Below are 17,398 nucleotides of genomic sequence, written 5' to 3'. Positions count from 1 at the left end.
GTCTCTAGGTCCCTTCCAGCTTGAAATTTGTGACCCCCCATATATGATCACTTACATTTGTATGTGACAGAAATTCTCTCTCTCACTAATGGCAAAAATGATGAGGCTAACATTCAAATCCAGAACCAAAATGTTCACTACTTAAGAACGATTCTCAGTGCATTGCAATCCATAACAAAAGTTTAAAGGAAGTCTGTTATTTGCCATCTGTCAAACTCTTTTCCCTGTCTGAATCCAAGGACAGCCTGGTCTTTTTCCATCTGCCATGAACTGGTCCTTCCCTCCTTTATATTTTGCGTTCACCAGTTGGAGTATGAGTTCTCTGAGAAGAGGAACTGTCTTTTCTATTTGTATCCCAAGTGTACAATATTTTGGGGGGCACATGGCAAACAGTTGATAAATGCTTTTCCATTCCAGGCATCTCCCAAAAGAAAGACTCTAATAAAAGTACCCCTTTTTTGGGTATATAAATATTTGGTATAAATTTGGTATAAAATAACACATCTCCAATGATTAGAGAAGACTCTGGGTCCATCCCAGTAATGCAAGGTTGCTCAGGCAGTATGTAGGGCTCATTAGGGCAGTGAGGTAGCACCATAGTGCACAGAGGGTTGGACTTGGAGACAGGAAGATTCATGTTCATAAGTTCAAATTCAGCCTTAGACATTAGCTGTGTGACCCTGGGCAAGTCACTTGATCCTGTTTGCCTCAGTTTCCTTACTATAAAATGAGCTAGAGAAGGAAATGCCAAACCACTCCAATATCTCTGCCAAGAAAACCCCAAATGGGGTCATTAGGAGTCACATGCAACTGAACAACGACCCATCACTAAAACTGGTGAATTAGGGGGGTAGTTTAAAAAAAGTGAGTCAACAAAACACAGTAGTGATATGGCTAGCTCCAGTAGTGAAAACAACACGATGGGAGTGAGGACAAGAGTTTTATATTCACATATTCCTTGAACTTGCCATTTCTTCATTCTCTCTCTCTCTCTCTCTCTCTCTCTCTCTCTCTCTCTCTCTCTCTCTCTCTCTCTCTCTCTCTCCTCTTTCAATTTCTATTTCTCTATGTCCTTCTGTGTCTACTTCTTTCTGTAATAAAAGAAGTTTCCTTCACTTCACTGCAGAATGAGAGTGAATATAAAAGTTTGCTATTACTGTGGCATGGATAAGCAGGTATTTGCCCATTTTTTTTATTGCAAGATAAATCTTGTGGCAAGATTTCTTCTGGAAAGCGTAGATAGATAGAATGCTGGGAGCCTGACAGACCTGGGTGAGGTTCTCACCTCTGGCATTTACTATATACGTGACCTTGGATAATTTGTGACTCCCAGGAGCCTTGGTTTCTTAATCTGTAAAACTGGGAAAATAACACCTGGAATACTCATTTCAGAGAGTGGAGGTTTGGGAGGGAAGAGATCCAGACCTGCGATTTCCTCAGTGGAACAACCACCAAATGTGGAAATCTTTTCCACCAAAGTAGATTGTTAACTGCAACACAGAATCTTGGAGGATGAGAGAAATAGTTGTCTAGGGTACACTGAAGTTAAGTGAATCACCCTTGATCACACAATTAGGATGTGCCAAAAGCAGCACTTGAACTCAGATCTTGCTGATTCCAAAGCCAGCCTTTTACTCTGCGTCATGCTACCCCCCACACAGTGCTGGTTTGAGGATCAAATGGGATAACACATGCCAAGGGCTTTGCAAAGTTTAAAATGCTCTATTAATATTAATTATTATTTGTTGTTATCTCTAAGAACTGCTAGTCTGAACTGTGTGCCTAAGGTCTGCTTTAATAATAATTTTAAATAAAGAGATTCTCTCATCCCTCCTGGGAAATGAGCCAGAAACTTTTGACTGAGGTAACTGAGGCAGATGGCAGATGAGAGCCTCACCCAAGGTCCCCCAGTGAGTCCCCAGCAGAGTTGGGGTTGGACCACAGAGATCAGAACACTCCCAGTTTGTTTACAGAACACTTTGAGCTCAGTCAGCAACAGGTGTCTTTGTTTGTCTCATCTGAGGAGTCCATGGTGAAAGATCTGGGTGTAGACAGAAAAAAACAGGCAAAGGGGAGCAATCAGAGCCTGTTAGTTTTCAGAACTAGAGGACTGACTGGGTTGTTTTTTTAATGCAGTATTTGTGTTCACTTCAACACCTTCTGCCACAGCACACATCCTCACACATTAAGGAAATGAGGAAGTGTTCAACAACACACCTGATTACAATTCACCATTTCTATGAGAACAGCACATTTCATCTCTTTTCCAAAGTACATTGTATACAACCACCCTAAGTACAACAGATGTAGCATAAAATCTTTTACGAGCCACTAAATAGAGGCTTATGCTGCAAAATGTTTCAGGTGAGATAAAAGTACTCCCTTTTCAGCCCTATAAACCAAAAAACTTTAGTCATTAACTCCAAGGTGGAGAAAGAGGGTAAAGATATTATGCTAGGAAACTTCAGGCTGCTTTTCCTTTAGAGCTGCTAACCAATCTGTACTCCTACGAATCAATGAATCAGTCAGTAAACATTGATTAAGTGTCTACTGTGTGCCTACACTCTGCCAGGCACTATGCTAAGGACTGGGGATACAAAAAGAGAAAAAGACAGTCCCTATCCTCAAGAAGCTTACCATCCAATGGGGAAGAAAACATGCAAACAAATCTGTGCGAAGCAAGCTATATACTGGATAAATAGGAAATAATTAGTAGAAAGAAGTCACTGGAACGTACAGGGGTTGGGGAAGGCTTCCTGTAAGAGGTGGGATTTTATTTGGGATTTAAAGGAAGCCAGGTAGGTGAGTAGTGAGTAGAATGGAGGAGAAGAAGCATGGAGCAATGAGGGGCTGAGTCCCAAAATGAAATTTATCTCCTCATCCCAGTTTACTAACATTTCCAAGTATCCTGTTAGTGAACATTCCCACAAATTATGCTGTCTTCCATCCACTGTTATATGTTTCCCCTGCCCTGCTTTTCAGTTTGGGCAGTAGAGAAAGTGACTGCACCCTGGCTTCCACATTACTGTTCATTGCCCTTGACCCAGTGATCTCTTCAGTTCTATATCCCAAGGAAGTCAGTGACAGAAAGAAATGTTCCACATACACCAAAGAAGCATTTCTTACACTAGTAGAAAACTGGAAAACAAATGGGGTTTCCATTGACTGGGAACATGCCTGAATAAGTTGTAGTACAGGATTGTGATAAATATTATTCCTTTGTAAGAAATGGTGAATGTGAAGAATTCAGAATAACAGAGGATGATCTGTATGAACTGATACAGAGTGAATTAAGGACAATGGGAAACTAGTATTGCAATTATATTAATTATGAAAACAACCCTAAAAGACATTAGAAATCAGATTAAATACTATAACCAAATCTGATTCCAAAGGACCAGTGCTGAAATACATTTTCCACCTCTCAATAGAAAGGTGGCACATACTCCATGGGGTAGAATGTTTCAAACGCTGCTTGTTGGGATGTGTTGGTTGGTTTTTCTTAACTGTTTTTGTTAGAAAAGAGGATTTCATGGTGGTAGTAGTTAGTAGTGATGAGTTGATGAGATATGGGGGTAATGATAGTGCATATATAAAGTGATTATCATGCAGGAAAAGAAACATAAGCATCGATAATACGTTAAAATATAAACATAATGAAACCAAAATGAATGTCGTATTTAGCAAAGGCAGAGGCAGAATTCCAAATGGGAATTTGATTCCAACTTCTGTGGGCTAGGTCCAAAGAAATAATGCTACCTTTTTTTTGCCTAGACAGTGGAACCCCAGTATGGATAATGTATTTCAGCGCTCTTACAGATTTACTCTAAGCCGATAGTAATCCTGAAGTGTAAACGAATGCTGTCTAAAAAATTTGCAGTGTAAACTACCACCTAAAACAAAAATCAGAGAACTGGCCAGTACAAGGTGTGGCTACACAGTGTTAGTTTAATGCAGGAGAGTTGGAAGGCAAGACATATTTGTCATTTGATTGTGGTTTGGAGATGATTCCCTTTCCCTGGATTGGAGCTCTCCGTTCAGAAGAAACAACAACTTTCAAATTGGTATTTTGGGCAGGTTTCAATGGCTCTCAAGATAATATTAATTTGATATTATTAATATTAATATTACTTCAAGCTATAAACTGATGAGATGCCATTAACTGATTCTTGACACTATCCTTAGCTACAAGACATCTTAATTTTCTTAACTGTACTGAGGGGAGAGCACAGGGCATCCATTCTCTTCCAGCCTGGTTACCTGGGTTATGTCATTATCATAAAAAGACTGAAGGTCAGAGACTCCAGTGCAAAACAGGCTGCAGACAGGCAGGACATTAGAAATTAGGGAGACATATTCCACTACACTTCCCCCCAACCCCACCTCTAATGTCCTGCTGGCAGCCGTTTGCTCTGGTCCAAGGTCCATTTACTGAAACAGTACGTAACCCAGCTAACCAGGAGCCACGAGAAGCTTCAAAGGGGAAGATTTGTACAAACTGATTCAGTGTGGAATGTAGTTATCCCTTCCAGATTGTGACTTTCCCCATTGCAATTTTAATATATCACAGGCTGGCATAAGAACTTAAATGGGAAGTTTAGGAGGAGTTTTGTGGAAGCCACAGATGACACTGAAGTTTAGAAATTAGAAAATGCATAAAATAGATGTATAGTTTTATATAATATCAACATATTTTATCTTTTAATACTATATACACAATTTCTTTTTTAAAGTTAAAGTATGAACAAATATTTAAACCAAATTTTACAATAAAGTATTGTAATCACCCCATAGAAGAAAACGAAAAAATTCAGACTTCTTCTCTGCTGCGAAGGGAGGGCCAAAAAATTTTATGCAGATTTTCTAGATCATGAAGGTACCCTGCCTCCACTCCCTCTCAGTGTGGAAGAGATAACAGTAGGTATAGGATGACAATTCACACTATAACAAACATTACAAAATAAACACTTTTGAAATACTTCAGAACTCTGATCAATATAATGGCCAAAAATAATTCCAAAGAACTAATGAAGAATGCTAATGACTTCTAAATAAGTGATAAAATTAAATATGCAGAATATATATATATATATATATATATATATATGGGGGGGTGGGGGGGTGTTACAGGAGTTTTTTTTTTTCTTTTCCTATATAGGAGAAGGGTTAATTAAAGTAACTTAGGGAAGAGGTTTCCATACAATGGTGTAGAAGATATGCTGTCTATGCGAAACTTTCTGAAGAAAAAGTGACCTTAATATAATAAATAATGATAATATATAATATAAATTTGGAGATATGTTTCTGATGAGATTAAGTTTTCCCCAACTATCAAACAGCAGTGAAATGAAATAACTTGGTCATTATAAAATATTATGAAAATAAATTGTTGCTTCAGTTGTTTGGAATGTCTAATCAATGAGATAATTTTCCAGGTAACAATTTTAGCTCCCTAAGCACTTAACTTTCCTTTATTTGGATACTTTGGATGAAAACCTTTAGAAGTTTACTATTTGTCTGTCTTGTTAAACAGAACATACTTAATCTTCTCTTGATAACTTTGGGCAGCCGTTATGACCACTGCTTATTGTACTGTACCACAGCTATGACTGTAGATTATAAATGGTGGGAAACATAGGGCAGAATGGGTCCTGTCCCTATCACCCAGTCAATCACTGATTTCCTAAAAAACGTAAACAGTGTCAGAGAGCTTCTTTCTAAGATGGAGTGAGGGTTATGAACTTGCATGACCTTAAAAGCTAATATTCCAGAAAAGTAATTACTAAATCATGAAGCACCCTTATTCCAAGTATTTTTTCTACCCTCCTGAACAAGTCTCTCCCTCCCCATCCTCCACTCAGTCAACTAAGTGATTTATTCACACTGCATGTCTGACCATCACTTCCCTACTCTATAAATTCCATTGGCTCCCTATTACCTCCAGAATCAGGCACAAAACCCTCTGCTTTCTTTCTAAAATGCTTTATAAACAAACCCTTTTCTACCTTTCCAGTCTTCTCACACTTTTTGTTCAGTCATTTCAGTTGAGCCTGCCTATGACCCCATTTTGGGACTGTCTTGCCAAAGATACTGGAGTGGTTTGCCATTTCCTACTCCAGCTCTTTTTGCAGATGAAGAACTTAGGCAAACAGGATTAAGTGATTTGTTCAGGCTCCCACTGTTAGTCTCTGAGGCTGGATTTGAACTCAGGAACATGAGTCTTCCTGATTCCAAGCCAAGTGCTCTATCCACTGAACCATCCAGCACAACTAACTCCTATCCAAATACACTACAACCTCACCTCAGACACTTGACACTCACTAGCTTTGTGACCTTGGGCAAGTCACTTAACCCTAATTGCCTCATCCTGGGTCATCTCTAGTCATCCTGATGAATATGTGGTCACTGGATTCAGATGGCTCTGGAGGAGAAGTGAGGCTGGTGACCTGCACAGCCTTCCCTCACTCAAAACAAAGTCAAGTTCAAGTCATGTCGTCATTTCTCTGATGGTATGGTCTTCTTCGGCAACAAAGGACAAATACACAATCCACTGACACTGATCTATTCACCAATCTGCTTCATATCTGAGGCAGTGTGGTTCTAGTGCAAAGAATGCTGGGTATAGAATCAGGTTCTTGGTTCAAATTCTGATGATTACAATTAATACTCAAATAACCTAGGACTAGTCACTGTCACTTACCCTTGGGCTAGAGGATGGCCACTAAGATGCCTTCTAACTCTATATCTAAGATTCAAAGTACCATATGTACATATATGTGTGTGTATATGTATATGTGTGTAGATGTACATGTGTTATCTATCTATACATATATGTATATATATTATGTGTATACACACACACATATATATATATATATATAAATATGATATTGTAAACTCAGTGTCTACCTTAAACTATCCTTTTCTCCCACTTGTTCTGTTTATGGACTGGGTATGAAGGAAAACTCTTCCACTTGAGAATGTGGTAATGCATTATGGCATAACCTTATTCCAAAAAAAACTACAAATTTTTACCATCAAAAAATGTATCTCTGAAGATTAACAATGAGCCACATTTTTCCCCAAAGTTTCCCTTTTGGCTTTTAAAAGTATTAATTTTAAGAGCAAACAGAATTTAAAGCTCTACCTTCAACACTCTAATAAAATGAAAAGTCCGGTGGGGTACCTGAAAGATATTATCAGCTTTCCCCAAATCTGATCCATCACATTTCCCATTCTGAAGACACCATGATCCACATATTCAATTAATGAGGTAACACTGTCAGACCAAAAGACAGATGAATCAGCTCTACAGTACTCTAAAAATGAAGGATTTTATCAAGGTGGACAATTCTCTCTCCTGATAAGATTCCAAGAAGTACTTAAATTTGACTGGATTATTATGGCAGAATAAATTCATTACCAGGTGGTCTGTCCTCTATGATAATAAGCCTGTCTAAGTTTCTCTGGCTAGTCTAAGACAACATAGCTTGGGTTAACCCTAGACATAAAGCCTGAGGATAGACCCATGCCAGGACTTTTTATACTTTGGTAGAATTGACCTAAGTTCGTGTTCCACTGGCATAGCCTTCAAGAACCCAGGGTCACTTTCATGCCATTCTGAGGCATCAGAAAAAGAAATTTGTTAACACAAGACTGTAGTCAGCTTCTGGTAAGTCTCTGGCTCTGAAGTGTTTATTCAATGAAAATTAAATATAAATACATGGGAATCAATAAGGCACCATTGAGGTTATTTGACCTTAGCTCAGCAGCAGGTAAATGCATGTCAATATCGAAAGTTTGAAAGAACACAGCCAAAAGACCTGGATCCCAGTTTCAGCTCTGACACTTACTACCTGTGCAACCATAGAAAAATCACTGAACCTCCATGAGCATCAGTGTTCTCATCTCTAAGAGACAATCACAGTTATCTGCGAGTACAAAATTTTATAAACCTAAAAATGCTATATGTGTGTTACTATGATTCATAATTGTTATTATCAAAAGCTTTGGGTTGTTTTTTTGGAGGGAGGTTGAGAGGTATACCAGGTTGGATAGTTAACCTGCCTATATTTTTTTTAAACTAAGAGACCCTTGGTTGCTTGGCTTCTGCTAGGAGAGAATTTGTCAGCGTAACTAAAATAAATTTCATGGGCATAGATGAGTACTCTGAAAAAAGCAAGAAGTTGTTCTATAGTGTCATGGCTTACTGATTGATTTTCACCAGCTATACCTGGCCTAATGTTCACATCACACTTTATGTATTTTCTGAACAGTAACTCTGGTGTACTGATCAACTATATTTCTTGTAAACATCTTCTGCCCTTTTCAATTAAATTGAGTCAGAGACAAGGTAAACATCTGATTTTTTTCACTAACAATCACTCTTATAAAATATGGTTTATGTACTCTAATATGCGTGGTACTTAGTACATGGCAGGCACTTAATAAAGACTTGTTGACTGACTGATGGCATGAGGTGCCAAGTCTTCCGTGAAATCCTTCCTGGTCCCTTAAGCTAAAAAAAAGCAATCTCCCCTTCCTTGGTCTTCTGACAGCTCTCTGTACCTCTCTTGTAGTCAATGATGTCATTTTAGATTATGGCCATGTATCCTTGTCTTAACTGTCCAACTAGATTGTTGGACCTATTTGTCTTGGCATTATTGTTGTTGTGTTCGTCCTTTGTTGCCGAAAAAGACCATTGCAGACTCATTGAGAAGACTCAATGAGAAGACTCATTGGAGAAATGATGATATGACTTGCACTTGACTTTGTTTTGAGGGAGGGAGGGTGGTGCAAGTCACCAGCCTAACTTCTCCTCCTGAGCCATCTGGATCCAGTGCCGAGATATTCATTAAGATGACTGGAGATGGACCAAGATGCGATGGGAGACCTGGGCCCCTTTAGGCCAAGGCCTATTCAGGTACTCATGGATAGACTGAAATCTGCATCACTGGAAGGAACTTCCAATATGATGTCAGATCCATTTGAATATTTGAGAGAAAGGGAAATGGAAGTAGTTTCATAGTTAGAAAGAGAAGCCTATCTACAAAAACTGTCTGTTAACATGTGCTTCATAAGCTTTGTACCTTTGCAACATCTCTAGAATATACCCCCTTCTGTCCTCTAACACTGCTACCACTCTAGTGGAAGCCCTCACTATCTCACACTTGACCTATTGCAATAGCATGATGGTGGCTCTGCCTGCCTCAGGCCTCTCCTAGATCCACTTATTAGTCAAAATGATCTTCTTAAAGTGCACGTCTGACCCTATTTTTTCCTATTCAACAAAGTCCATTGACTTCAATCATAAGGATCAAACATCAAATCCTCTCTTTGGGACCCTCCTCACTTACTTACTTGAGCCTTCCTTTTCTTTCTTCTGTGATCCAGTTGCAGTGGCCTCCCTGCTACTCCTTATGCAAGAAGCTCCATCTACTTACTGACTGTCCCCCATGCCTGGAACTCTTTTCTCATTTCAACCTCTGAGCTACCCTGGCTTTCTCCTTTCCCAGTCCTCCTTATTAATGCTAGCGCCTGTCCTCTGAGGTTACCTCCTTATCCTGTACATATCTTGTCCTGACATAGCTATTTGTAGGTGGTCTTCCCCATTAGACCATGAGTACCTTTGAGAGCAGGGGCTGGTTTTTGCCTTCCCCTGTATGCTGGGCACTTAGCACTTGGCATTATTAGTCACACGTACAACATGCACATAATATGGAGGCAGGTAAGGCAGTGGATACCTTAGACACTTATCAGGCTTATGAGTCAACATAAATCACTAAATCTCTCAACAGTCTCAGTTTCTTCTTCTACAAAATGGGGATAATTACAATACCTCACCCACAGGTTAATATAAGGAAAAGAGCTTTGTATGCTCTATTATTAAAACTATTATTTCTTAATGTTTATTGAATAGAACTGAAATAGGAGACCCAAAGGCATCACAATTTATGTCTGTTCTAGGTTGGTGGGTATCCTTCCATAGAAACCAGAGGACCTGATTACTTTCTGATGGGCAGTCAAAGCCCTCCTTTGCTTCTGGGAAGTGGCTTAGCTAGAAAGGATGACTTTCACTTAGGAAAATAAGGGTATTTTTATAATGTCAGATTTTTTAACAAGTGTTTTCAAGAGTGGCAGACCACTGTTACTTTCTATTGAATCCTGTAAAAGTGCAAGTGATCCCCTAAAATCCCAGGCAAATGCATTATGGAGATAATATAAACTTAATGGTCTCTTTTCCCAAATCCTGGTTCCAGTAGCCTCAGAAACTAATCTCTACCCTTTCTCTTCATTTCAGAGGTTTTAGGCTATTTGTATTGCCTTCCTCTTATCTGTCACCTTCCCTACATCTATGTCCTCTATGTCCTATGTCTCCTGCTCCAGTAGAGCTAATGTATTTGGGTTTCTTCTGTTCTCCTCTCTGCCCTGTCTAATTCTGTCTCTGATTCCTTATTAGCCTAAGTATCCTGAAGAAGGAGAAAGGGTTGGGAAGGGGAGAAGAGAGAGGAGAAAGAGGAATAAGAAAAAGAAAAGGAAGATGAAAAAGTAAAGGAGAGGAAGTAGAAAGCAAGAAGGAGAGGAAACAGTGGGAGATGGCAAAAGAAAGGAGGGGACAGGAGTAAGAAGAAAAAGGGGAGAGAGATGGGGAAAGAGAGGAACAGGGAGGAGAAAGGGAGAGGAAGAAGGAAGAGACAGAATCCAACACAGCTCTTTGCATGTTTGGAAAACAAGAGACCAGACACAATGACCTCAGTGACATAAAGGAAAACATCACTAAAGGAAATCAGAATTCAAATCAATGCCATAGTCCTCCCTGACCCCAGAGAACTGAGAATCAAACAGCTCTGTCCTCAGTACAGAAATGGTGGAACACAGAAGGAGAATGAAGTTTTGTTTTGTTTTAAGTGAACTTCCTTATAAAAGGGCTCTCTTGTGGAGTTGGTCCTGAGAAATGATAGTAATGTTGTTTTTTTTTAAAGGCATCAATAAAACATTTTTAAACTAATGTGCGGAAGAAGAACAAATGTTATTTACAATGACAATTCATGTCCATCAAAACCTTGAGGAGTTGGATAAATATTCATTTCCCAGAATCCTTTCCTGACCCACCTAATCTCATCCTACTTCCTGGTTTACATCTACTGAAAATTTGCATGGGTTTCCATTTCACTCACTTGTATTTTCTAGTTCCTTTGTATCTTTCATCTCTGATGAGATTGAAAGCCCTTTAAAGAGAAGAACCACATTCTTCATCTGTATCTTCACAGTACGGAGGCTGATGCCAGACAGTGAGCTTCTAAATAAATAGATGGATCACTAATGAGTGGTAGATAACTTGAGAAGTGGGAAGGGGAGGAAAAGGAAAGAAGGGGGAAAAATGAGTTTAGTTTTGTCATTTCTAGTCTGCAATGGGGGACATTTCAGCACTGATATCTGAGGGCCAATTAGCACTCCAAAAATTAAAAAGGGAAAAGTTGGTGGCAGCATATTTTTAAAGGCTTGTTAGAATTCAAGACAATTTTTTTATAAACGCAGTAGTCATTTTTTTTTCCTATTCTTAAAGGGATCAAGTTAAGTCCATGAGACCCCAGGCATCCTGCCTTTTATTTACCAAATTTGGGGGTGGGTTCTGAGAGTTGCCAGCCCAGAATGGAAAGACTTTAATCATTGCTGCCTCAATTTAAGCTTCCCCTACAATTCAGAAAAACCAAACAGCAGCATTGTGCAAGGGCAAGGGAGATCAAGATGAAAGCAATTTAAAACCCAGAGCAAATCCCACAGGCTGAGTTCTGATGTCCAGGCTACATGAGGAAAAGAATAACTTACTTGCCCAGAAAAAAGAAAATGGAAGGCAGCACGCTTCCCAGTTAGCATCGCCGACAGAGCCCAGATGACACAGCTTTCTCATCCTTGATAAAGGCAGGTCACTCCCCAATAGCTGGCATGGAGAGAGCGCTGTATGACTTGCGAAGGGCTTCACATAGATTATCTTCCTTGATCCTCAGAACAGGGCCAAAAAGGGGGAACCACAGGTCCCAAACCCTACTGGCCCTTCCAAACACACCATTTATCACAACCATGACTTTATGCCCACGGAGCTAACTGCCCCCCCCCCCCCCCCAATATGGTTTTGCCTGATGTAAGGTTGTGTTTTCACAATACTAACTAATGGGCCTCAGGTGGAGTCCAGGCCTTTCTCTCCTGGGGACAAACATTACAAGGTCGACTCTTCATTGTTTCTCCACGAGGAAGGCTAAGAGTGGCAGATGGGGAATGGATCTTAATCTTGCGGTTTTGGAGAGGATGTTTCAAATTAGGAGAAACATAAGGACTGGAACTAGACCTGTGACTGCATTACTGATGAAGAAACACCCTCCACCAAAGCAGGTAATCACCAGGCCAGCCCCCACGCCTGGAATGGCATGCTCTCCGTCCTTGTCTCCACCTAAAACTGGCTTCCCCAGCTCCTTCAAATCTCAGCTAAAATCCAAGCTTCTCCACAAAGCCTTTCCAAATACTGGTTAATGCTAGAGGCTGGTACCTTCTCTCTTGATTATCTCTGGTGTAGCCTGTACTTATTTTGTTTGTACATGGTAGTTTGCATGTTGCCTCTTGAGGGGAGGGACTGTATTTACCTTTCATTTCCCTAGATGCGCTTGGCACACAGTAAGAGCTTAACAATAAGTGCTTGCTCACTTGTCTTGCCTAGGGCACGGATTTAAATGACTTGCCCAGAGCCACACAGCCAAGACATGTCAAAGGTGGAACTTCTTTATGACCGAGACACTTTTCCTATCCATTATACAAGTATATGAAATGCCACAGTAGATAAGATTCTTGGTGTATCCAAGTCAGCATTCCACCACTGACAGAAGCACCAAGGAACGTGTCCTCTTCATGGTCCTTAAAAAATACCCTAAGTCATATTATATTATATATAATATAATATTATCATATTATATATTACATTATATATTACACATAATTATTATGTTAGATTTTATTATATATTATATACTATATTATGTATGATATCTTGTATTATATAATATATTTATATTATATAAATATGATTATATTAATACCAATATGCTGTTTATATTATATATATACATATATATATATATGTATATATATATGTAATGTGCCCAGCCTTTAGGACCTCAGTAGAACCTATGCTTCTTTCTGCATGTGCTCCGTGGAGGGGGTTAGAAGGGGAAGAGGAGACAGGACCAGGTAACACCTTCCTCCCTGACTTTTTCTGCCTCAATATCTATATTTATTCCATCTCCCAGATCTGAAATATACAACTCTGTGCTCACTTGGCTGCCATCTATGGAATCATTCCCATCCTTTGAAACCCAGCTAAGGTACCAGTGAACATTTATTAAACACCAGTGCTGCTGAGCTAAGGCACCATCTCCTTCACAAAGCCTTCCCTGATCCTCCCTCTCTTTAGAGTTTTCCTAGGGGGGTTGGCTGGTATCTTTCCTATGCACTCACCACATTCCTATTTGTATTATGATTATTTGTATCCAGTATTATCTTGCCTACTAGAATGTGGGTCAGGGTCTACGATTAATTTATCTTAGCAGCCCCAGCATAATACTTTGCACATCACAGGTGCCTAATCACCATCAGCTGAATTGAATTTCCCGATCTACTGAGGCAGTGTGTTCTACTGGAGAGAGCAAAGTGGCCTTGGATTCAGAAGATGTGGGTTTGAACTGGATCCTCACGCTTAGTTGTTGTACAACCTGGTGTATCTGTTCTGTTATAGGACTGGGGTGGAGGAGGATAAGAAGCAGGCTTGGGAGGTGTTGTGCCAGAAAGTTCCTTTGTTAGCATTACTTCCAACCAAACCAGGACCACACACCATTTCCAGAGTTCTTACTCGGTCTCCAGGAGCCTCTTTTTACACATTTCTTTAAGTCTGCAATGTCTATCACTTAAGTTCTCTGTGACTCAGTTTCCTAATCTGTAAAATGTGAACAATAGGGACTCTGCTATCTGCCTCACAGGGCTGTTGTGAGAAGACTGCTTTGCATACCTTCATGCCCTCTATAAAGTTTAGCTACTATCTTTGAAGCCACAGAACAGAAGGCAAAGCAGTGTCTCACAGCTAACTAACTGGTTAGGAAGATGGACTAAAGATGACCTTTACCTCCCTTCAGCCTGGAAAGACACTCCACACTATCACCTTACAGAGCTTTTACCTTTCTGGGGCCCCAATGTAATTGTTTTCTTCCACCAAGAATTTGGCCAAGGCCGGATTCTGATGTCGGCTCCCAGTCCCTTGTATCCTCTGCCAGAGCGAGGAGGCAAAGGAAACATTCCTTCTGGGTGTGGACTCCAAGGTCAGGTGCTGATCTGAACATTTTCATTTCTATCCCTGCACACATTAGCTTAAACAGGACCATGCCAAGGAATAGGTGGGAACCTTGGCAAAAATCAGATGAACTCAAAAGATTAAATTTTAAGGGAGAATTATTTTTAGAACTAATTAACTTGGCAACAAACTTTTAAATGAGAAATTTATGGGTGTGCAACGAATCATGCTTTTCCAAAGGTAGCCAGCTGCAGTCACTCGGTTTCCAGGAGGACACCCAGGGCAGAGACAAAGAAATTGAAAAAATGATAAACAGAATCCTTTCCCCTTGCAAGCAGCTGAGACATTTCTTGGTGTCTCTTGCCTTTTGCCTTCGCTTAGACCCCCTGCATAGGATCTCAGTTGGTGAAATCTCACTGGATCTAAATGGTTTCACTACTAGGGGTGCTGAAGGGCATCCATTGGTGTAGGGGGACTATCACTGGAGAGTTGACCTTCTGCCACTGTGAGTGGGGTTCCTTCCCTCTCTTTCCCTTTCCTCGCTCCTTGGTTGCCTCAGAAGTAGTCAGTGGGGTTAGGGAGTTTTTGACCCCTGTGCAGCTCCATGGCTCCAGGGATTAAAATTTGGCATTAAGGATGCACTTGAGAGGGAAGGGGATATTTCATGCTTCTTGGAAGGGGGATTAATTTTTTTTTCAGAAATGGTGCTGGAAAATCCAAGCCCTCCTACCCCAGTTGGTTAACTCTGCAATCCCACCTGCAGTGCAAAAAGAAATCTCATTTCACATTCCAAAGGGGTGACCTGTAATTCAATGTGCAGGAGGCAGAGGAAGAAGAGGGATTTATAGGGGAATGCCTTCCAGGGCAGATCAGAAACAGCCCAGAAAGATATAGTTCAGTCTCAGGGCCCTTGTTGGCTCCCTTTTTTCACCATACTTTTTCCTTATTTTGATTTCTGGACCACACCATATTTTTCTTATTATTAAAGAAATATGGAATATCTATGTAGATGATGACCTGGTGAAGGGGTAGACAGATGGAAAGGGTAAGATGCACACAGCTAATGTCTATTGGTTATTTTAGTGACCTGAAACTGGTCTATCCCCTGTATACAGGCCTAAAGTCTAGAGAATGCTGGGAAGGTAGAACTAGTCAAGAATGCCATTCAGTCAGGGCTTTGTCCTGTTACAATCAAAGCTACATGGCATAAGAAAGATAAGATCCTTTGAGAAAGTGGCTAGGGGCCTCACTCCCTAATCCCAGGGCGGTGGCACCACACAGAAAGTTAATAGTATATTAGAATATCCTCTTTTTGACTGCCTTGACTTCAGGATCCTGTGACTATGGGTGCCATTACTGCCATCCTCACAGTGACCATTTCTGTAACACTAAATAAAGTTTACGAAGCACTTTTTACCAGACAATGACTCATTGGTTCCTCACATTAACCCTTTGAGATAGGTGCTATAATCGTTATTATCTCCAGTTTTTCTTTTGGGGCAGTGGAGGGGGAGGGAAGACAGCTAGGTGGCACAGTGGATACAGTTGAGCTGGGAATCAGGAAGGCTCATCTTTATGAGTTCAAATCCAGCCTTCGATACTTCCTGACTATATGAATCAGGGAAAGTCACTTAACCCTGCTTGCCACAGTTTCCTCATCTGTAAAATGACCTAGAGAAGGAAATGGGAAACCACTCCAGTGTCTTTGCCAAGAGAAAGAGTCAGACCCAACTGAAACGATTCCACGAAATCTCGGATTTTACATTGAGGCTCATAAAGAAAAATCATTTTATTCCTGATCACAAAACTGGTAAGTATTGAAAGTGGGAGTTGAACCCAAGTGTCTGCCTGACTCTAAGCTCCTTCATCTATCAATTACACCATGGGGCAAAAGGAATTCAGTAGCTGTTATCAAGAACATAGCTGTCCCTTTTGACATATCATCCCCACTGCCCAATTTCTGGAAGGCATGTTATATTGTGAGCCCTCCAGCATCTTGGAGTCCAACCCAAGGTACTAGATTCTCCCTAAGAAAATAGCCACCCTTTAATCAGACATCCAAGAGCTGTCCTGCTCTGCCCTCTAGAGGTGTTTTATTCTTTCACCAGCTAACAATCCACTCCATAGTATCAAGACTAGTTTAGAAGCACCAGGCCAGGTGCTTTAACCAGTTCTGCAGTTATAAGCTGTCCCAAGGCAGCTTCAGAGAGAAAGAAAGGCTGGAGTCTTTTACTGGCAACAGCTCACTTCACACAGATCAAATGTCGTGCCTTCTAGATTACAAAAACACCCCATCTACTCCTGTTGAAGTTTTAGCTCATTTTTTATGTCCTTTCTTTCTGGAGGTATCTGGAAGTCAATTCCTCATAAAAAAGAGAACTCAGTCCCTTTGACCTAGGCATACAACCAAAACCTTATTCCAATCTAAAATTATAAATGTGAAAATTTTCATTCAGAAAACTTGCAGCAAAGGAATCTGACAGGAGCAGGAAGGATGTGGATGTTGTTTTCCTATGGGTTTCATTTTCAGACTCTTGAGGGGCCAAACAATAGTGGGAAAAATGTGTAGGTATGATTCTCTCAAAGGCTAAGTGCTGAACATCTGGATACCTTCCCATACCAGGTACTGCATTCTGGACAGATACCTTATTAAGGAACTCTTATTATTACTGCATCATTAAGGTCCTAAAATTAATTTCAGGAGATCATTTCTTTCCGTGAGATTATAATAATCAAATCAAATAATCAAATTTTACTGAGAAAAATGTTTCTAATTTGCTTTTCACTGTGTTCTTAGATATTACTGAAGATGGAGTGGGAAGGAATTGATGTAAACCACATGAAGGAAAATTTAACTTAGATGGAAAAAAAAAAGCCCCAGAAATGTTTGAGGTATGGCAACTAGAGGGTACAGTGGACAGAATGCTGGACTCATAGTCAGGGAGACCTGAATTCCCTTAGACACTTAACCAGCTATGTGACCCTGGGTAAGTCACTTGGTCTCTGTCTCCCTCAGTTTTCTCATCTATAAAATGGAAATAATAATAATAGCACTTACCTCACAGA

At 40.2% G+C, this 17,398-nt stretch overlaps 1 protein-coding gene across 12 annotated transcripts in view; it reads right to left on the bottom strand.

The window, feature by feature from the left end:
• The window catches only part of KIAA1217 (KIAA1217 ortholog), a 564,412-nt gene that overhangs the window by 160,326 nt on the left and 386,688 nt on the right, over positions 1-17,398 (bottom strand). The gene's annotated exons all lie outside the window — the stretch shown is intronic.

The sequence above is a fragment of the Notamacropus eugenii genome, chromosome 3 (assembly GCF_028372415.1).
Source record: "Notamacropus eugenii isolate mMacEug1 chromosome 3, mMacEug1.pri_v2, whole genome shotgun sequence".
NCBI lineage: Eukaryota > Metazoa > Chordata > Mammalia > Diprotodontia > Macropodidae > Notamacropus > Notamacropus eugenii.
This window is presented reverse-complemented; position numbering and strand designations above follow the sequence as displayed.